Below are 22584 nucleotides of genomic sequence, written 5' to 3' on the forward strand. Positions count from 1 at the left end.
CAGTTATACTGCTTTCTAGGAAAGCCTTTTGAGTTTTTTTTTTTTTTTAATATATATATATATATGAAAAAAATAGTCCTAAGAGGATCCTGAATCATTAAAAATATATTAATGATGCATGCATTAAATAGATGCATAAGTCTGGAGATTAATTTGGCTTCTGTAAACATTCCTGTTGTCTTCAGCTGTTATAATAGTTATTTCCTCTTGACAGAAGCATATTAAGAGGATGTTAATATTGGCCAGTACCTCAGGCATGCAGCTTTGTAGTTTCTCAATGGTTCGAGTTAGGTTAGACTGCACTCATGTGACCTTAAAGCTCAACTTAGCGTCAGCTTCTTTTAAACATCTTGTCCTAAAAAGTGAAAGGACAAACAAGCAGACAAAGATTTAGGCTTGTCTGCTCGATGTCCTTTAGAGTGAAGGTCTGATGAGGACAGGGGAAGATGTGAAATGTTTAATATCACACTCCTGTGATATGCACTGGTCAGGTGATATGTTTTTACCTCATTGTGTGACATTTTCATTAGCTGTCTCTGCCTCACTTGGCTCAAAACGGGGGCGTGTTAAGCAAACAGAATGACAGGCAATTAGCTTCCCATGACTTCAGCTAAATTATGTATCAATTATGTGATAATGAGGACTCGTGCATATGTGGTGTTGCAGGAAAAATTAATGCTGAGCAAGTGAGGATGCGGACAGCCGGAATGCAGCAAACGCGGCAAATGATCCTGATGCAAAACAGGCAGAAATGCTCAAAATGAGCACTGGTTTAGAATTTTGGAAATTTCATGGTGTGTGATATTTGAATGTCTGGTGTACAAATGGGGATACACTGTACCTAAGGAGATAAAAGGAGAAAATTGGTGTCCTTAGAAGCGGTGTAATTTGCACCACAAAAGCTTTTGCTTTTGAGATGAATCCTTTATACGACAAAAAGGGAGGACCTGAGCCACTCTCGTCGGATAACTCTGCACCTCTTCATTATTCTTTATACGGACAATTAATAGAGGGTCTTTTTTTCCCCCTCCCCCTTTTTAAAGTCCATGTCACGAGTGATAAACTCCAGATGCAAAACGGTTTTGAAATCTGCTGAAGTGGTTTGAGGGATGGGGAGGGAGGGTCATAAACTGTGCAGATTTAAATTTGGATAGAAGATTAAGACAGCTAGGGTGAATGATAAATAGAGACATCAAAAGAATGAGAGAGGAATAAAAAAAAGAGGATACATGTCTGACTGTAGTTTTTTGTGTTTTATTTGGACTTTGAAGCTTTACTCCTGGTAGGCATCCATTACATTATATCTGCATTTAATGTCACAGACCCGCACATAAAAAAGTTATATCATAACATATGAAATCTAGTCTCATTATATTTAGTAAAAATGTTGCAACATGCCAGAAAATGAGGATAGATGATGTGATTAAAAGTTTTTTTTTTTCTGTATTTTGTCACTATCCGGTCGTTAAGTCTGACGTCACTAGCCGTGTCTGGGCCTAAACTCCGCTGCAGGTCCACATATCAAACGATCACTATGGCATTACTGAGAGTTGAAAAACTGTCTAAAGTCTTTCATCTTTAATAAAATGATCAGCGTTCTGCTCTACCAGGTGTAACAATTGAGTTTAACATCCAGGCATCCATGAAAACGGAATTTATGACATTTAACGGAGTTAGAAGTTAGCAGGAAGTTAGCTCGCTAGCTTCTATCTAAATACAATATAGCATGTCCTGACTGCGGGATTTTGGAAACAAATTAAAACGTACAGCTCTGTTATCACTTCCAACATAAATGAAGACAGAAAACTAAACAGCAGTGACGTTTGTAGGGTTACTGAAGTTTGGCTAGCTGGTATATAATGATGTGCTACGTGACCGCTAGCGACACAGCTATGTTAGCATAATATAAACAAGCTAACTTTTTTTCCACTCGATAAAAGTTAACGTGAGTGTTCTCGGTGGTCAGGAACAAATGTAATCGCATGGCAGGATGCTGTAAAAGGACCAAACTTCAGCCAGGAGAACAACTGAGATAATCCATCCACAATACGAGGTTAGTCATTCATATACTGCTGCATGGGCTGGGCTGTAGTTACATCCTAAGGTTTTAAAAACTGAGCTTAAATAAATGATTAGCGGTAATAAAAGCCGAGGGAGGTCAACAGTGATCACTGACTGTTTTAGGAGCTTTTTGAGATTAAATAGAAGAAAATACAAAACATTAAACATGTTAACAACACAAAAGCCATATTAAACGCAGACTACTTTAGGCCCGGAAGTAGGATTCGTCACGTCATCACTTTACGACCGGATAACCTTAAAGACTGAGCTTAAGCATCTACAGCACATGATCTACATTAACCTGCACTCACACTAAATCTTGTCATAGTACTTGTCTGTAACAGAAATAATAGTCAGCATTTTCACTTAAAAGGAAAAAACTGACATTTTGTGAAATGCACCACTTTGCCGTCTTTCCCGGAGTTAGATTTGAAGATCAATATCTATTTCATGTCAGTCAGTACAAAGAAAGCTCTGGCACATGTTTAGCTTAGTACAAAGACACAAAAAGGTATGAAAACAGCGACTCAAACTCTGTCAAAGAAGTCTTATAACAACTTCAAAGTACATTATTTTGCCCGAGATGAAAAACAAAATTATACTTTAAGAAGCTTCAAGATTGCATTTTAGAGTTGTGTAAAAGGCCTTGATTGTCATTGTACTTGTGTTTACTGTACATATCTTTTTACATGTCTTCAGAGACAATTTGCTGATTTGAAAGTGTGCAAATGTTTTTGCAAGTACGAAAACATACTAAACAGCTCACTTAGTTTAAGCTGTATACCATAACGCACAGGGTACTGTATATGTTTTCAAGCCTTGTTCCAAATAAATCGTATAACTTTCATTTTATCAGTCTTAATAAAAGTAAATGTCTCTGTCTTTTTAAGAAATTCAAAACAAACCTAAACTCATATCAACATGAATGCCCATAACAAGGACGATCTTGTAAAAGAGAATTTTTAACATGAACTGTGGACCTTACACATCTATCACATGAAAAACAGATTTTTTTTGCAGGGCTGTTGGGTACCAACTCCAAATTAGGAAAAAAAAAGTTTTCTCCCTAACTTTTTCATGATGCCTTCAAAAGCAGCTATGTTCTTTGAAAATGTAATTCATCTCTAAATGATTTTGGCAACAGAACATGACGTATAATCAGGCTGACTGGGTGGTGACTAACATGGCAGCCATACACAGTCCCTGTTACATCTTTGAGACCTAAATGTAAGGCACTGATCCAAACATGAAGGAAAGGCTCATTTAGAGAAACTATGTAAAACACAGTGATTCATCTATGATCTCAGCCAGGAAGGATATTTGATGGTTTCTTCTACTTCTTCTTTTTTTTAAATTCATGGTTTGAGCCATCTGCACAACTTTGGGTTGCTTTACACTCATCACTTGTGTTAACTAATTAATTCATTTGATTTATAACGACCAATTATGATGATAGAATAGAAAAACTATAGAAAATGTACTACAGAAAGGTAGTAGCCTGCAGCATTACATATTCTGACATTTTATCAGGTGTAAAAATCTGCACATCTTATTTAACAGTTACAGCAAGACTTTCGGAATATGGCTAGCTGTGCTAACCTATATGTAGGGATAATATGAATGGTTTATTGATTGCTTGAGTGAACTTAAATTGTCAGTTTCTTCACTCCACAGGGCAGTCGAAGTACCCGCTGAATGAAAGACAGAGCTGCAGAAAGAGCAATAGATTCACTCTTCTGGTAAAAATCACTTTAGGATGGCAGGTACAGATAATCTTGAAAGTTGACCCTCCGCTATTAAGGTTAGTATCCCTATTCACTGCGTTTTGTGACTGATATTTCAAAGACCCACTGATGATTTCACGAGGGAGCGAGACTGGAAAAAAAAAACTGTCAGTCAGGATTATGCATATTATACATTTTGGAGACATGGCATCTCATTAAGTGAGCATCTTGAGAGACCACGATTAAGGCAACAGAGATGGTACAAAAGAGAGAAAGCAGTGCCCAGCTACATCAAGTGATACCAGATCAGCAGATATTCCATTGCAGCTCTATAACTAAATCTCTGTTGTATATTTCAGAGCTGAACTGCTGGTATTGTGTCTGCACTCATTCATTGGAGCGTAATCCCATATTGAGGAGTAATCCACAGCCTGAGCAGTCAAAGAGAGCTCTCCTTCTTTACGCAGCCAAGCCTAACTGAGGTGGCTGAGGGGATTTTACAGCACTCCCTGTTCTGTCTGAAGGGTCAGTGAGAGGTGAAAATAGACTGGAGTGTTCCTGAGGTCAATAAAGTGGTTAAAATTCACATACGTGTAAAGCACAATGCAAGATTTCAGGAACAGACATGGAGGTTGCAGCAGGACGTTGTTGGAATTCTGATTGTTTGGCAGTTGTTGTGTGTTCAGCAGAAAACGCAGCGAGCTCACCAGGCGCACGTTCGTGTCATGCATGCAAACGCACGCATTCTTATTTCTAGGGATATGGTCACCTGATTAACTTGTTCTGCGTGCATCATTCATAATTCTAACTGTCTGCAGAAGATACATATTCTTTGGGGCAAATTCTCCACATCAGCACTCTGATGTAATTTCCAGCAACGCATGGGACATGCCACAGATGAACAGCAACCTAAATTGCTACAGGAAGCATTACTTCCGAAAGGTGGCTTGCTAGCTCTCAGACAGGGCTATTAGTGCTGGAGTGAGCACAATGATACGGCATCCCCCAGGGAGCAGGTGAAAAGAGAGGCTGTAATGATGACAGTCACCACCACTCCATCTATCTTTACTTCTGCTCAGCTGAGCCGGCACGTGTAAGACATTAATCGAACATAAATTTGCATGTCCCCACTTTATTATGAATGCGCTACATTAAAAAAAAAGATTTAATTTTAGGTTGCGTCCAAAGCAAAAATACAGGTCAATAACAAATGCTACATTTTTAAAAGTTTGGTGACCTTTGTATGTGAAGTGACAAGACAACACTCTTATTTAATTGCTTCAGAACCAAAAGCATCAGGTAGAAGTTTTCAACAAAAGCCAAAAGATTGTTACTGCATTTTTAATTTTATTTTATCGTCCAGATAAGCTGCTTTTTTTGTCCTACTGTGTGTAGCAATATCTACAAAATACGCATAGTTGCACACAAAAACATCCATGACGTGCCTCTATAAGAAGTTAATTCGTTTTTTCTGAATTATCCACGGAAAACAACCTGTGGCACAATGTGTCACTTGCGCTCATCCCTTGCTGCTGTGCCCCAGAAGCCATCTTTCCTTGCCTGGCAGTGACTGCTACACCTGCAACATGCACTGTCTGCCTTATCATCATTACCCAGACACCAGCCGTAGTAAACAACCACTAATCCTCTTAGAGCTGTACAAAAACACTGGCTCCACAGACCCATAGCACCATTAACACAGTGAAACAAGAACTCTTAAACAGTTTAATAGACTACTTATTTAACTTGCTAATGTCATTTAATTTGTTTATTTTCCAAAGAGAGTCATAATCCGTGGCCAGTTAGGGATATTTCTGGCTGCAACACTGTGGCATAGAACGGGATGATGAATTTTTCAGGACCTGCTCGCTTAGAAATTTGGAGTTAATTTCATGGTGTGAAACAATATCTTCTCAAAGCTCTCCCGGATCCTCGTGGGACAGTGCATTAGACACAAGTGTGTTGGCATTTGTGTATGTGCATGTGTGCACGCAGCTAATGACCTTGAGTGCATCCTGCATGTCTGCCACTGTCACCAGGCTGGCACTGCCTTTGATTGGATGTAATTAATGCTCTCACATCTGGCATGAGCTCCCTCATCCCTTCTTAAATTTGGCTCTCTCTAGGTTTTCCCTCATGCTCTATATGCCCCCTTCTTTTAATTTCTGTTTCTCCTTCCAAAACCATACAGAGACTCATTGATTATCTGACAGTATGTATTGCCTCTGGGTGTTGAAGATAGTCCCCATACCTCCCTCAGTTCAACTTGCAAGAGGTTTGTATGTCAGTGTTGATATGAGGAAGTCTCTGTCATTGTCACCTTGGATGATGCCCTGCTTTTGATCTGTTTTCCATGCTAACCCTGGCCGCTTCACTGTTCACAAGATGAAACGGGCTGTTTTCTGGCATTCTGAGCAAAGCCAGTCCCCTGGCAGTGATCCTTAACCAGTTTGGCCACTCTCAGAAAATGCACATCACTTGCTAACAGGGAAAAGGAAACAGATGAAAATAAACAGTTGGCAAGTGAGGCTTCTCCCTCCAATGATCATGTTATCTTATGTGAGCTGTGACACAGACAGAGGAGAAATAGGGAATAGCGGTGCATACCAACATTTTATACTTTAATCAAATGTCAGATCTTCTCCAGTTTTAATTAAATGCATTTAAATTGCTTACTCCTTGCGAAATTATACCCCCTTAGTTACAGGTGCTTCACCTGTCAAGTTCTGTAATATGTGGTTAGTAATTTTATCGCTACCCTGATTTCATCGCATTAAGTACCTTCATTAGTTGACTGATACTAGGAAGAAAAACTCTGTATATGGATCTGAAATATGCACTTGATTGCTTGATACAACAACAAAACATCCATATCAGAATATCTTAATACTATTTGAGCCAAGCAGCTAAATATGCCTAACTGCTTAGCTTAAAAAATTTGGTGTTAGATTTATATTTTATTCTTCATACAGATACAGATGTTGTAAACATTACAGAATCCAAGGCTACGTGGATAGCGAAAGACTGGGGGAGGCAAATTTGTAGTAAAGTGAAGTAAGGAGAAGCATCCAGCATATTTAAAGTCCAAAACAAACATCCAAAAAAGAAAAATATAAACCAGAATTTTAATAAAACATGAAAAGCAAGGCAAGAATACATGAGAAATGCACAGAAAAATGTAACGTACAAAGCAGACAGCCCAACTTGCAAAATACAAAGATGACTAGATGAAAAGCGATAATACATATTCTTCACTATATCAGATCCTTCTATGTCCATTACAATTCCCGAGCTATGACTGAACAATAGCTGCTGGATTTGGGGTATAATGAGCAGTAAAATGGTTCCCTTGAAATGCTATATTATTATTCCCAAGTAACTTACAGTGCAAACTCATTTAAAATCATAGTAATGGCCTTGGGGAAAAGGCACTGGGTCAGGTTACCCAAGGTAAACTCTAAATGGCAACCCAGGGTTTAATCCAGCCTGTCACCGGCTCAGCTGTCAACACCAGTCTATTGAGTGCTGTCTACACAGAAATGCACCCTGCCTTTCTCCCCTTGCCCCCTCCATTTCTCTGGCTGAGGACAGAGACCAGCTGACTACCAGAGAGAGGGCCATGTCCAGCCATTATCACTCCCAGCATGTGGCCACATGCAGACAGACTGGGCGTGGAGCTCGAGGCGTGTTAAAAAAACACAGTCCTTTCATTGCTGTACCACACTTCTGCTCCTTTCTTCTCCGTTCATGGGAGAAAATAGTAATTTTTTTTTAAATATCTGGGGATTTATAATTACATGCAACTACAGATTGAAAACAAAAGTGCTAAAAAACAAATTAAATATTGTGCCTCTGATTTTATCCTCCTTTTGAAATCCCAACCTTGAGATCTCATATTTTGCCAGCTGCGAGGTTCGCCTGACTTTACTGATATAGATTCATAGTGTTAGCCATATGGCGAAGCAAAGCTAATAATTTAGGGAAGATTGCATCTATGGATTTAGTCAGGTAGGGGGTCTTCTGTAAGCTTGTCTGTGTATCTGGGTATCACTGGAGTGCAGAGATAAATATTCAGCAGAGATGCACACGGGTGAAAGGCCGTCAATGCATGGCTGCATGAATAAACATCCTCCCCTGGTCTGCTGCAATTACAGCCAGAGTATAAGTGGTTGAAGTAATTGATGCCCTAAAATGCTCTCAGAGCCACTGGACCAAACTGCAAATTGGGTTTCCACCTTCGTGATAACTAGTGATGGTTTGGCCACTGGGCATATCCCACTTCCTCTCTCTAATGGTGTGTTCTACTTTTGCTTTAATTCGTGGTAGTATGCCATGTGTGTGCAGTACAATTTATGCAGTATGTGTAGAAATGTGTGAGTAAGTATATGATAAAATGAGATTACAGTTTATCACTGAGAAATAATGAAGGATATTTTAAACTTTGCAGTAGCTGGTTTATACATTACTGAGTACTGTTGGGACAGTAGCTAGGATGTTTTGCTTTGGGTCTTATGTAGGCAGACACCAGGCCCAGCAGGCTGAGCATCAGTCCCAGTATGTGTGCGGCTCCAAGCCCACAGAGGCTCTGTGGCCCATAAAGAGGGCTGCTGGGACTGATAAGACTCAAATCTGCTGGGTCCCTTCGAGCCATATCTGGCCCTTAACAGCCATCACCTACAGTCAAACACAAAGCAGTGTAAGGGATGCAGAGAGAGACATTTGTCACAGATTTTCTAGGAATTCGCAGAAATCTCTGATAAAAATAAATCGCAGACATCAGCCTTGAAAATGCTCGGATTTAATGAAGTGAGTTAGTTGTGAAAAGGCAGCAAAAAGACAGTAGGAATAGCATTAATGTTTCAGAGAGAGGAGAGTTGACAATTCAATTTAGGGACCCAGTCTTTTCTTTATCACTGAATGAGAGCTAATACATCAATAGCACAGAGAGTAATTAGAGGTTCTAGGCTATCCTTGGATGGATCAAGACATTAGCAGGCAGAGGCAAAGGAAATGAGCTGAGTCAAAATCATTTATATTGTTCAAACAAATTGAAGCTGAAAGCGGTCGTCCATCGTGTGGCTCTACTTTGTTCTGAATTAATAACTAAATGAGCAAAAACCTGCATTCCCGTTCAGAACTTCCACAGTGAATGGGATTTCACGGCACATTGAAATAGAATAAATAAACCTGGGAAATTTAACTAATCAAGCCTGCTGAATTATGCAGTAAGGTGCGCTGCACGCTCACCATGACCTGCTACAGCAAAAGGAAAAAAAAAGACTTTCTCCCCCATTTTCTGTTTATCTGATTATATAAAATGCGGGACAATGGATGGGCACGGACAGCTGCTCTGTGGTAGCCACACATCTAAAGCCCTGATGAGCCCCTATGGAGACAAAGATAAAACCAGAGCACACACATGAAAATGCAACATTAGTCATGTTAGGGTTCCAGCTTGCAGTGGCAATAACATAGACACAACATTAGGTTTGAGGAGCATAGCTGGCTCCAAAGCATCATGTCACATTCTGTTTTACAAATGTCTATAATTAATGGAGCACTGCTAGCTACACTCTCGCCTACATAGCTTCTTAACCATGTATTGGCTGTAGTTTTTCTTTTGAAATGCTAATATGTAAAACTGAAGTGCTTACCCTCATGATCACACAGTACACCACAAGCCTATGTTTCATCTAGTCTACCAGCATGTCCGCAAAATAGGGAAACTAACAACTGATCAAAAGAAGAAGGAGGCACATAAATGTAGCCAATCAGGAATACATCCACACAAGTATGCACACGCACAAAGCCAGTGTGTGCATCATCTAACAAAGGACAGACATCTCCCCACGAGATTCCATTTCCAATTCCCACATGACACCCTCCTGGTTAAATGCTGATTGAAGATTATTTAATCATCTCTAAAGAATGTCTGTGCATATCTTAAACCAGCAAAGATTGAAATAAGATTCTGGTCAGGGAGCCTAATTATGGAAATCCTGAGAAGAAATATTGAACTAATCACATGCCTTTCACATTTTCAAAGGAAATTACAAGTTACATGCACTTGATTCAACTGGAACAAAACTAGGGATGTACAGTTTTAACAGGCATGCAGGAAAGTCTGTACGTTCTTACACTGATAGGAGTATTTTAAAAGATAACAAAGGAAGTGCTCAGCATCTAAACCTGTGGCAATCTCTGCCATCTTTGCTATAAATAGAAGTCCAGAACTTGAACTTGAATGAGAAGGTGTTCTAAGCGTTCTAAGCTAATTGTACTTGAGAGCTGCCCAACCTGTCTGCATTTATGGGCACATTTCAGGGGTCCAGAGTTAAAGCAAACAAATCTGAATGAATTAGGTCAAACATGCTGGTTTACCAATTGTTTTGATCCAGCTTGACCTATAAAAGTCACAAAATTTTGGCCTTGGCTTACTTTTTCACCTTTTTGGAAGTAAACTAGCAGTATTATAATGTTGGTTTCCATTTCGTCAGTTCTGAAATTTCTTTCCTAAAACGTTTTAGTTGCACTTCCACCCTTTGTTCAGTCCCCTTCTTGTTTCTGTGCCACACCTGCATTCGATTAGTCTTTTTTTTTTTATCATTACAAACCCCCAATTCCTTGTGTTTTAAATATTTTTGAATTTTGGATTAATGGACTTCAGGACTTGGCTCTATGTCTGTTTGAAGTAATTTGAAGGAAAAGCTATTTCAGACTATTGCAAAGTTATGCAGCTATTAGCAGAATAATTCCCCATTTTGCTTTTCTGTGCCCATGGCTGAATCAAAGTCCAACATTTGTGCGAACTGTATCTGTAATAATAAATAAATAAATAAATACAAAATAAATCCCAGTAAATTCACTTTCAATACTGTGAGGTCAGGTCTCACCCACAAAACAGAATCTTTTTTTAAGTTGTTTCCAAGGTCACAAATAGTGAACTGGTTCTCTATCAACCACCACACGAGGAGTTAAGATTGAGTCTTTTCTGGTGAATGTGGTCCATCTCTGAACCCAATCAATTTTTAATATTTGAGGTAGCTCAGGTGAGAAGAGGGGATCTGGGTGCACACGGGTGGACAAACACCACACACATACACATACAGGCTGTCACAACAAAGTTACTTAAATACACATATACTCACACCTACTGTAACACAATCATTTACCTGCTTTCAACCATCGCTTTGAAGCAATGAAAGTCACAGTCTAAAGGGAGAGAAAAGTAATAGGATTGCTCAATTAGGTGCCAAATGGCTTTCTGGGGGCCAGTATTTCATCTCCACTGCCACTGCAAGCAAAGTGGAAAGAAAAGCATAGGCTTGTGAGAGGTGAGTGCAGACATAAGCTGCATATTGGAGAGATTTTATTGCCTTTAAAACACAGACTCAATGCTTTCTGCACTACAGAGGCTCTCAAGGTCTATCACCAGCATTACCCGGATAACGTACATGTTGATGATGCCCTGAATCAACCGAAGCATTCTCTGATGGTATAAAAGTAAGATTACATTTTCATGCAAGGCTGCACCATACAGTTTTATTTGTATTAATGGAGGGAGGACAGGGGAAACGGTCTTGTGAAGTGACATGAAAACAAACAAATACATCGAGGACATCTTGTATTTTACACGAGAAACATCTCTATTGCTCAGTAGGTAAAGACTGCTAACAACAATGACCACTCATTGTTTCACCTCCTTTCTTTGCAAATCCAACTGCTACTTTTAAATAAAAATAACAACAGGGAGCCAATGGCTCCAAAGGCAATTTAGCGATTTAAGCTTTCTTTTGTAATCACCTTCACACCGACTGGAGTGTTAACCTCAAGAGCTAATCAGAGGATTAAAGGAAAGTTTCAGAGTTCAATTTGGTGTCAGTGTGGGCTTTTCTTCCAGATTTGGTGTAGAATACAAAACAATAAATAAATAAATAAAGGAGTGGTTCACCATTTTGACTTTCATTAAGATGAGAAGATGAACACAGCTCTTTGTGTGAGGTATATAAAAGAAAGAGCCAACAGCTTGTATATTTAGCACAAAATGGCATGTCTGTTGGTTAGCAACAGGTAGATGATTGGGTTTTTTTTTTTGAAGGGGGGGGTTCTGACTAGGAGGTAGTCAGCCTAGCTGTTCAATCATCAGGTGGTAACACATTATAATATGGCCTATGATTATGGGCATAATGCTCCTGTAATTGAATTTCACCGTGTTTCATTTGAAATTACAATGTAATTATATTTACATACACATACTTATAGATAGTACACTAGACTAAGGGAATAACAAGTCAGGCTTTTTACAGAAAAAGAGTAAATAATTATTCTGTAAGTCAATCTGCAATTGTCTTGAAATTTAGCAGAAAAACAATATAAAATCTGCAGTTTCACATGAGATAACCCCGCTTCTGTGATTGTGCCTGAAGGACTGCACTCAGTTGCAGACACAGACACGAAAAGCTGCAGAACTCATGGACGAATAGTCATTCCCATTAGAGAGAGACTCGAACATCTGGTTAACAGTCTTCATCATTGATTGTGTAGTGTGACCAGAGGGGTGGCCAGAATTTATTTGATGACTAATGGTGTGAGTTAGCCATCAAAGCCTAAAATTACCCAACCCCTGGCTCTACCCCAGTTCATTTTAACCAACAAAGTGTGACCAGTCTTCTTCTTATTTTCGGAGAAGAAAGAGGTAAGTAACCAAAGTGTAGAATATTATTGATGAAATTTTGTATGAAATATTGTATAAAGTTATGTAAAGCCATTCAATCCTTTCTGTAGTTAAATTCTGAAAACTTAATATATCATATATCACTTCAAACAAGAAAGATATTAAGGCAGTGTGTAATAAAAGGTATCCCTTATTACCTTGGCAATCCTAAATCAATAGCATCAGCAGCATGCTTCTTATACCCCATAGAGTTCCTTAACTGAGTTTTTGCAACTCCATTTCTTGGCATATTGGGTTTTCCATCCAAACAGTAGTTTATTTACCATATTACTAATTCAGTATGGGCTTGTTATCCAGGCACTCTATGTGGCCAGCTTCTCATGGGAGACGCTGCCCTAATTGTGTTCAGCCGATCTGTGGTGTAGAATTGCTGAAATCCCTGACTCTGGCAAAATGAGAATATCAATAAAAACAGACCCTGGATGATCTTTGCTTGTGGCAAAACTGCACAACCCTGGATGCTGAGGTTTGTAATTACATTCCCCTGAATAATTTAAATCACTGTCCTCCGGCTATAAGTTCATCTAACTGAGTGTTCAATATTACATCATTTTATATATATATATCATATATTTTACACGCTGTGTCTCTGGCAGTGATCCCAGAAAACATTTATAGTGTTAGAGTGGCACAGTGAGGAAGCGTTAACAATCAACAGATGACAATGCTAGCTTGGCCAAATATTTACTGCATTCAGTCCACAGACCTGTGCGCTTCTGGCTGTCACACATGATTCCAATAGGCCATGCCATCTCATGTTAGCTGACACTACAACTGTGATCTGAAAGGCTGTTGTAGTCCTCTGTGTACGGGTGAGGTGTTCTGGTCACTCTGACCTCGTAAATTGCCATCGGGGGTTTATGGAAGTGCAGTTGCAGAGCAGGTCTTGTCAGTTCATTACCACAGCACTATAGCTTTCTGTTTTCCATGATGTCTTCGCCCTCGGCAAGGATTTATCTTCTACGTGGTGAATATGTATATGTCACTGGGCCTTTCCTATCCAACTTAAAGTTAAAATCACAACAGAGTGGTATTTTATCGCGGTCTTAGATCAAGAACGGGAGTCAACCTAAGACAGGCCTGTACATGTGCCTTCTTAAGCAGGGGGACCTTGCAGAAGCAAGGAGTGTTGTGATACTAAAGGTGTTCTTGATGACTTCTGCTCCAACTCTCTTCAGATCATTAAAGCAGATCAAGTATAGTTTTGGGCTGATCCTCCATCTTTCTCATGGTCATCCTCAACCCATAAGGCAAGATCTTGCATGGAGCTCCAAACTGAGGGCGATTAGTGCTCATTTTATATTTCTTCAATTTCCAAATAATTGCGTCAACAGTTTTCACCTTCTCACCGAGCTTCTTGATGATGGTCTTTGTAGCCCATTCCAGCCTTGTGCAGCTTTACAATCTTGTCCCTGACATCCTTTAAGAGCTCTGTGGTCTTGCCCATAGTGGTGCAGTGGCTGGATTGGAAGAAAATTATTCTGTCAACAGATGTGCTTCATACATATAACAAGCTGAGACCAGGAGTATCTGTAATTGTTAACTGATTAACTGCAATTTGTATGCTACATGGGCACACAGCCAATTTGCGAAACCAGAATTTTGGCTCCGTTGTAGCTGATCAAATACTTATTTCTCTCAGCGACAAGCAAATTAATTGATAACTTTTAATTAAATGTATTTTCTTGACTGAGCGACCCCATCCCTGCTCCTCTTTATTTTAGTACTCCTGGCTTAGACCACATCCATCACTGAGCCTTTATTTTGACCCCTGTTACCCATCTGTAAAGTATTGTGGCTTTTACATGGTTACGATGTCATTACATTGATAAAATTTGTCAACAGATGGACAGCTGAATAAACAACTGCCCATGTACATAAAACTACTTTGCTGTAGTTTATTTTACAGGAGTTATCTAAAGAACCACGCTTTGCAATGACACACACACACACGGTCAGCCAAGACCAGAACATTTAACAAAAACAATGAAACAAAAGCTGTTCTTCCATATGCGTCAGTATATTAATTTACATTTTAAAGTTCACTGTTATAAAGTTATGAAACCTCACACCTCCCTGCCCAGTTGTGATAATAGCAACGGAAAAGAAAGAGGTTTGTGAGGTCTTGCTTTCCACATGGAAATATAAAACTAACAATGAGCTATCAGCTACAAAGTAATGAAAATTGAAAAACTGAAAATGGCTGATACTGACTTTAAATTTTGAAATACAGCTTTTAATAAGTAGGAACAATACAAATACACCTAAAATAATAATTCTTTGTCCAGACATTTATTTCTTACCCACTCCAATGTCTCTGTCTCAAATCATTCTTCCTTGTTCATCCTAAAGCAATTATGAACACTGTAGCCTGTATGAAGTGCTAATCTCCAAAGCAAATTATCCAGAATAATACCCTAATTCAATTGAAAGAAACAGCTTTGGAGAAGACCTCATAGCTCACGTAATGACCTGACTGGTGATTTAGGGCCTGAATGTGAGTCTAAGCCATAGATTTAATCACACTCAGCAGTTCTGAAAGAACATCCATTCCACATGCAGAAAGTGTGTGCAGCTCATGTGACCTTGGTTAATATGCTCATTCTCGCTCACATATGGCCTTTCTTTTCAATCACCTGAGGGATTGATTCCACACTGTGACCCAGAGTTCAAAGGAGGGGATGATTGCTGTTTTAAGTATGTCTCATTACATACAGAGGGGGGTAATGTTCCTCAATAGCATGGCTAACCCTTCCTCCTGCTTGGAGGTGATTCATTTTTTACTGTCCCATCAGTCATTCAGCCAAGTAGAAGCATGCATCATCTCTGCCAAATGCCTCTGGCATCAAGTTTGGTATCAACCAGCAACATTTGTCAAATAGCAGTTACACTGTTACATCTCACTTAGTTAAATGCTCAAAAACAAAGTTATACTTTGTAGCTGTAAAACATAGAGCAACCTCATCTCATGGTCAAACAGCTACAATACAAGGGGGTAGATAGCAGCTGGCATCTCCCTTTGGGGCGTACCCGTGATATTCTCCAGCACTATATGTAAACAACAGGCATAAAACAGCAGAAAACAAGAGAGTGTAAATATATCTTCATATCCCCTGGGTGTTGGAACACTCTCCTGTCCCACGCTACACACACATTTGCTCTGAATCTGGGAGGGAACAGCGATTCCATCCTATAAGTAAGTTTGCTCAATGTATTAGAAAACCAGAACTCATACATATTTTAAATCCCGTCCCGTGCTTTATAGTAAGGCACTCATTTTGCTATTCACACCAGGGGGATAAAAGGCAGCAATCTCATGCATCGAGCTGTTCTCCTCTGCTTCTCAGTTTGTGCTACAGCTTTTGCTTTAGTGATCAGTGGATGGGGTCCAGTGCTGGCCACAAAGCCCCTCAGATAAAAGAGAAAACAGAGAGGAATAGGGATTACCTCCTTCAGGTGACCTTCTGCAGAGAGAAGAAAAGGGCAGGCGGGGAGGAAAATCAGACTCTAAAAGCTAAGACACATAATCCTACTTTCTCTTATAGTGAGAGCAGGACTATTCATGCATGGATACGGATGCGGAGGGCATATATTGTCTACAGAACCATGCCTGTTATCGCCACTCAAAGATACTGCAGGATTGAATTCTGCAAGATTTAGTCCTAGCAGGATTTGGTATGTAACACGCTAAGCAATTTTGGGACAACACAACAGTTCCTACGTTCGGAATACATTCCTCACTAAATACAAAGTACTTGAAAGTGGTCTGTAGTATTATTTACAAATCGCGCCATGAAAATGAACAAAGCATACACATGTGAATTCATGCAAGTCAAAATAATTTATTGCCTATCTGATCACCAAGACATGGATCTGGCATCAAGTCAGTTTTGCAAGGTCTGTATATGCATCCGAAGAATGAGTATCAGTGGGAAGTGTTAAACCTCAGAGAGATTTCAATCCACGCTGTCTTCATTATCTGGGCCCAGCACTCCTGGCCTCCAACTCTCAGCTCAATAAATATGGATATGAGGTGAGATTTATTGACAAAAGTTGGTGAATAAAGCTGAGGTGCAGGAAATTGGCTATGAAATATTGCTACTCAGAAGAGCCGTGATGCCCTATTGTCAAAGATGCGATGAAATGATTTGTTTTGCCGAAGCAGGACCGTAGCCTAATTGCCCTGCTAATGCTGCTTTTATTACCTGGCTTTGTTTTTGGCCCGCTCCCATTGGGAAACACACAAACAGCTCTCGGAAAAGCGAAAGCAATCACTTACAACATGGAAATGACATCAAGGAGAGTCAAAACAAATTTGGAAGTCTGTTGCGGTGACTCTGCGCTATCGTTCAGATTCATTTGCAAGCCTTATTAGTAGAGAGGGACAGCTAATGCAATTGTGCACGCTGCCCATGATCAGAGCAGGTGGGTAATCTGAGGAGTGGGACAGGAGCCAGGGTTTCATCCATCCAGCCTCGACTCAATGGAGCAAGTCTCCTGACTTTGTTCATCAAGCCCAGCAATAGCTATATTACCGACAGCCTTTCAGGATTCAAGATTAAATACTGTTTGTCTCACAGAGTGGCTGGGAGTGGACTTTTCACCTGACTTAAACACATCCATCCATCACAGCGAGCAAGTTACTGCCAAGAAGGTTAGGTTGCAGTTATAGAGCTGCTACATAGACCAGAGACGACTCTATGCAGCTGGCCAGTATAAATCTCCATGCTTGCCAGCATCCCAGAACCTTACCTCACTGATTTCGGTGGTACGTATACATGCAGTCTTGCTTTCTCCCCATGACTCCTTGGCATACAGCTGCATACTAGAAAAATGTAGGGTTAGGTAATTCAGGTCAGCTAGCCAGAAGGCAGAGAGGACAGTGTTTACATTGCAAAGGTATTTGGATAGTTTTGCGCTAATGTGATGATAAGTGTATGTTAGCTTTCAGACACTAGTCCAAGGTTCTATCACCCCTACTATCTCTCTCTCTTCTTTTCAGTTTGTGATCATGTGCATGTGACCTTCCACAATCCTAATGTAAGGGCTAATTCCATTTCCTTTATAGGTAGTGTTGTAAATGGTAAACAGACTGCTTCTTATAAAGCACTTTTCTACTCTCCTTGAGCACTTAAAGTGCTTTATGCAACATGTTGCATTCACCAAGCACTTTTTTTTCTGTGCATAAGTCCTTTTCTATTTAGCTTGGTTATGCAGGAAAAGGAACCCCTGGAAACACACAAGCCGAGGGAGAGTGAACAGACCCAAAGCCCAGGAAGGACATCACTTAGGACAACCAGAGTGTCGGGGCATACCTCCAGTGTCACAAGAGGACCCAGCCCCAATGGTCGCCCACCAGACCCCTCCATGAATGAGAAAAAGGCATCCAGTCTGCCACAGAGGGCCAGGCGCAGGAACTGGGGACCGGACCCACAGGGAGGACCTTATAGTACTTTTTAGCTTTCAGCTAAATGCTTTACTGTAAGGAAAAATCTTGTTGTGGGTTATGAATATGCTACCAATATCAACTTGCTGTGCAAAAAGTAAATGCACTTAGTGGTGAATGAAAAGTAGATTATACAGACACTGGACAACACAACCAACGTATGTAACTTTATTTCAAAGGGCTGTTCAATTCTCCAAAAATAATTATGAGTTCAGTTTTTTCAGACGGTAAGAAATTACAAGATTACTGCCATTAAAATGTAATCTAACATGTTTCTATTAAAAAAAAAAAAACATTAACACTGACTAAAGCTCTACAAAACAACATAAAAACCATCAATTCCAATTCAGTTTACTAAACGTAACATAATTACACTGAAACTGCTTCTACATAAAATCAATCTGTTGCACATCTTTTCTGTCCCCGCCATATTAAGAAACATCTCCATTACCAGTAACCCTCAGACTAGGCTATATCTCCAAAGCAGCCTCGGTTGACCAGAACGCCATCACCCAAAACTTGTTGCCTACTAATCTCATAATCTCCTCCTGCTTCAATGACCACCCATACCTGACAGCGTGTTATTCTTCCATCCATCCAAGACAGTGAAACTTGTCTCATGTCTCATGGCTGCCTGGAGCCTCCAATGAGTCTTTCATTAAGGCAACTGTCAGTTGTGTGGCCCATCTTTTTTCTCAGCCTTTTTGTGTTCTGAGGGCACTGCCAAATTGTTCAAGGATGGATGGCCTGTCAGGAACGTCCAGAGGAAATAGAAACATCCCTATCCATCACTGGGGTCCCTTGACATGTACAAAGAAACACAAATGGAGATATACACTGAAAGAGAACACATACAATCAGAAATGCATCCTGCCTGCATGTAGCATCACTGTTCCTGCTGAGTTTCTTAGGCCATGACATGTGCTGACTAGCAGGATCACTGCCTTGTGCAGCTCTCCAACATCTAAGGCCTGTATCACAAGTTACTGCCCGTAATGATGGCAATAATGAGTAAGAAACAGCATTTCTTGTTGGGATTAAGCAGATATTCTCTGATAATTTAACAGCTATCATTGTAAAACAAAAAATAAATACAAGTAATTCATAGCACAGCTGTAAAGTGCACATAAAATCTAACAAGTAATGGAGCTCACAAGACTCTTGATGACTTTTTGGCTTCTCTTAATGACCCAAAATGAAATAATTATTGTTATTAACACTGTTGTATTAATATTCCATCTGCAACAAAAACATGAGAAATACTGGCAGTCATCTTACACCCACACAAAAAGGTGTGTATGGTGTACTGAAACACAGAGAACTTCCTGTCTCCTTAGCTGTGATCCCTACTTCCTCTCCAAAAGCAAGACAACTGAGCACAGCATCGATGTCGGCACACTTTAATCGATCTTATTTAAACGTCCCCCATGCAGCAGGTTTCCATCACCCACTTAATCTTTGTTTTGGTCTCTTCAGGTTTCCAAAAGAAATCAATCAAAACAACACCTGTCTGTGAGGGAATGGGTGGCCTCAACCTTTACTGCAATTTATTAAAAGTTTAATTATTTTCCATGGACAATATCCAACACTAAACTATGTGCTTCCAGTGTCAAACGCAAAATAGTGACACCAAATTTTAACCCTATATGTGACACATGGTTACTCAATTTTCAAGTGCTGAGAAATGACTGGCAGGGAGACAGGCACGTCTCTCTATGCTCCCACCCATCCAAGAGCGCTGTTATGTCTGTGGTCCAATCCACCGTGACAGGTCAGGCATGACCTTTAGACCTACAAGACATTACTGGAGCATTTGAGCATGTCAGCATGGGAGGATGGAGGCTAGGGGAATGTCTGGGGAAAAGGGAGGGAGGGTGATGCGAGGGGACAGTCAACCGGGTCCTGATGCTGAGGGAGGGGGATGGCTGGGGGAGGTGGTGCCTTTGGGGGACTCGCAGAGGTCAAACAGTTCTGGTGGTTATTAAAGAAGCCCCCATAAAATGTTGTCCTGGTCCATGATTACACCTGTCACATTGCAAGAGAGAGGATGGATGTGGGTGGAGACGTAGAGGAGCATCTTGTAAATAAAAGGCACATTTTTGTCTAAGTAGGTTCCCTGCATAAGAGTAAAATGAAATTCAAGTTTTAAGAGCATATATGAAATAACTGGCTGATATCTAAGGTAATATAACACAAATCTATCTATCGATCCATATATTTCATATCTTAGATATACTGTAAATGTAAAAGCAGCCCCAGCCTGCAGATTCTGTTTACTATACGCTTCCATTTGAGACCTGAGCGACATTCTTCTTGTTCATGTTGACAGAAGAAAGTGTGTCGCATCCGCTCTCCAACAGTCGTGAAGGACATTGATAGGCAACCAAACCCTCAGGCAATAGACTGCTGTTTTTTTTCCTGTGAAATAATACATGCAATCTATTCTCCTGTCAAAGGCCCACGATCCACAGAAGGCCGTCTGACATGGTCAGTGGGAAAGGGCTTTAGGCAAACAACTACTGAGAAAGGCCATATGCACAGTTGAGGAGTTTCTTGACAATGCTGCAATATGTATAGCTAAGAAGCACATCTGAAGAAATTCATTTGAGTCTAAAATAAACAATGAGTGCTTTAAAGGAACATGAGTTAATAGACCAAAAAAGCAAACAAAAGACTAATCATTAAATGATATTGTCTTGTAAACAGTCTATCCTCTGCTACAGCTCCTTGTATGTAAAGAAACCTGTTGGTGCAGTTTACATTTGTCAGCCCTAATCTGTAGTGTGGTGCACTATTTTCTTTTTTTATTTCTAAGTGTGAGGGAGTTTCAAGAATAATGTGATATATCAGCTCCAGATATGTGCTGGCACAATGGGACAGACTACTGTTTCTGCACACATGAAGGGCAGTTTGAGGACAGCTAGTCCTCCGCTGGCAGAAAATAGACTATAAATACAGAAAGCAAACAGAAGCCAAGCCCAAGTCCACAGGGAGGGAGACTCAACTGGTATGTGAGCACTTAAAGTAGCAGAGACACTGCTAAAGCTCTGATGCCAAAAAATGCTCCATTGTTTAACTTCATTAGGTTTTCATTCATCTAAGTGCTCAAAAATACAGAAAGTATGATGTCATTTCCTGAATCTTCTACATTATTTATGTGTTCTACTGATGCTCCTTTGGAGATATGGCATTCTTTCCACACTGCATGTTTTTTAGCTGCGCCGAATCCGAGTCTGTGTAAAATCAATTTAACATCACAGTGGTGCACCAGAATAGATTCAGGAACATTTAAAACAAAATGCATCAATTCTTGTAGGTGTGTCAGTGGGAGACTAATGGCAACAGCTTAGGCACAAGGAGTTTCAAACCACATGACTTAGAAATTACAATAAAGGCCAACCACTAGTAGTATTTTAATGATTGTACATTTTGAATACCCCAGGGAGAGGTTGTGGTGGGCCAGAATGTAAAGGCTGGAGGATAGAGGGGGGTTTGAGTGCTGAATTGACTTTTCACAGCACGTCCTCCAAGGTAATCAGTCATTTTGACTGGCAGTGTTTGTGTTAATGTTCACGCCTGTTCAGTGGCCTTCTGCCTCACGCATGTTCCACCAGCATGTTCCTTCCTGCCTGGATATTATGTTGTGATCTCTCACTCCACCGACTGCAAAAGAAGACAGTGTCACAAAGTGATACATGTTTCCTCCTTGGAACATAACTGTAACTAGATCCTGTTCAGAAAAACTGTAAACAAGCAGCCTTTGTCTCGCCACACACATAGAAACACACACACATAGCAATATCCCCATATTGCATCCCTATTGACTCAAGATAAGACATTAATAGTAGAGTGAATGTCAGTGAGTGAGGTGAGTGTTTCTGTTCATGGTTAGCAGCTCAGTGAAAACATCTCCTCGCTTCCTTCTATGAACATTATTAAAAAGAAGCGTATCTTGTTGCAGGATTTCTTGCCCCTCCACAGATTTCTTTGTGGCAGGTCATTCTATCTGCGGTACCGGTGCAGTCTCGCTGACTCTTATCACTGCTCACTCCTCTCTCAAACAAGATCCATCAACTAACAATCAGTCCAGGAAGAGAGGAGGTCACCTGCACCCACATACTGATCGCTCCCTGTGCCCCTGTCCCAGTAATGATATCCTAAACAGAGAAATGGGCACATGAAGAAGATAAAGCATGTAGTCTTGTGCTGCTGTATCTACAGAGCTGTAAAAACAACATTATTTAGGCTCCGTGCAGGGATATTGTAGATGGTAGGATAATGGTACTAAGACAAAAGATGCAATAAATGGAGAAATCAAACTTTTCATTATGATTTTTTTTTTAAGTTTTACAATTCACTCTGATTCACGAATCCTGTTCTCAAAAACCTCTTAATTTTATTGCATGGGTTAGTGATGTTTACCATTTCTCATACTATTCCAATAAACAACAACTACAGCCATGCTAACATCTTTAAAACAATACTGTGAGCTAAATGCTAATGCTAGCATCCCAGATGTTCACATTTGGCAGATGTACATCCACCATATTAGTTGATTCTGCAGACATACTAGTAATTATTATTATTAATTAGCACTGAATAAAATGTAATGATGAGAT

General features: G+C 40.1%; 1 protein-coding gene across 1 annotated transcript in view; it reads right to left on the reverse strand.

Moving 5' to 3' along the window:
* The window catches only part of c19h14orf180 (chromosome 19 C14orf180 homolog), an 86069-nt gene that overhangs the window by 45492 nt on the left and 17993 nt on the right, over window positions 1–22584 (reverse strand). The gene's annotated exons all lie outside the window — the stretch shown is intronic.

The sequence above is a fragment of the Perissodus microlepis genome, chromosome 19 (genome assembly GCF_051167445.1).
Source record: "Perissodus microlepis isolate ML-2025 ecotype Zambia chromosome 19, ASM5116744v1, whole genome shotgun sequence".
In the NCBI taxonomy this organism is placed as follows: domain Eukaryota; kingdom Metazoa; phylum Chordata; class Actinopteri; order Cichliformes; family Cichlidae; genus Perissodus; species Perissodus microlepis.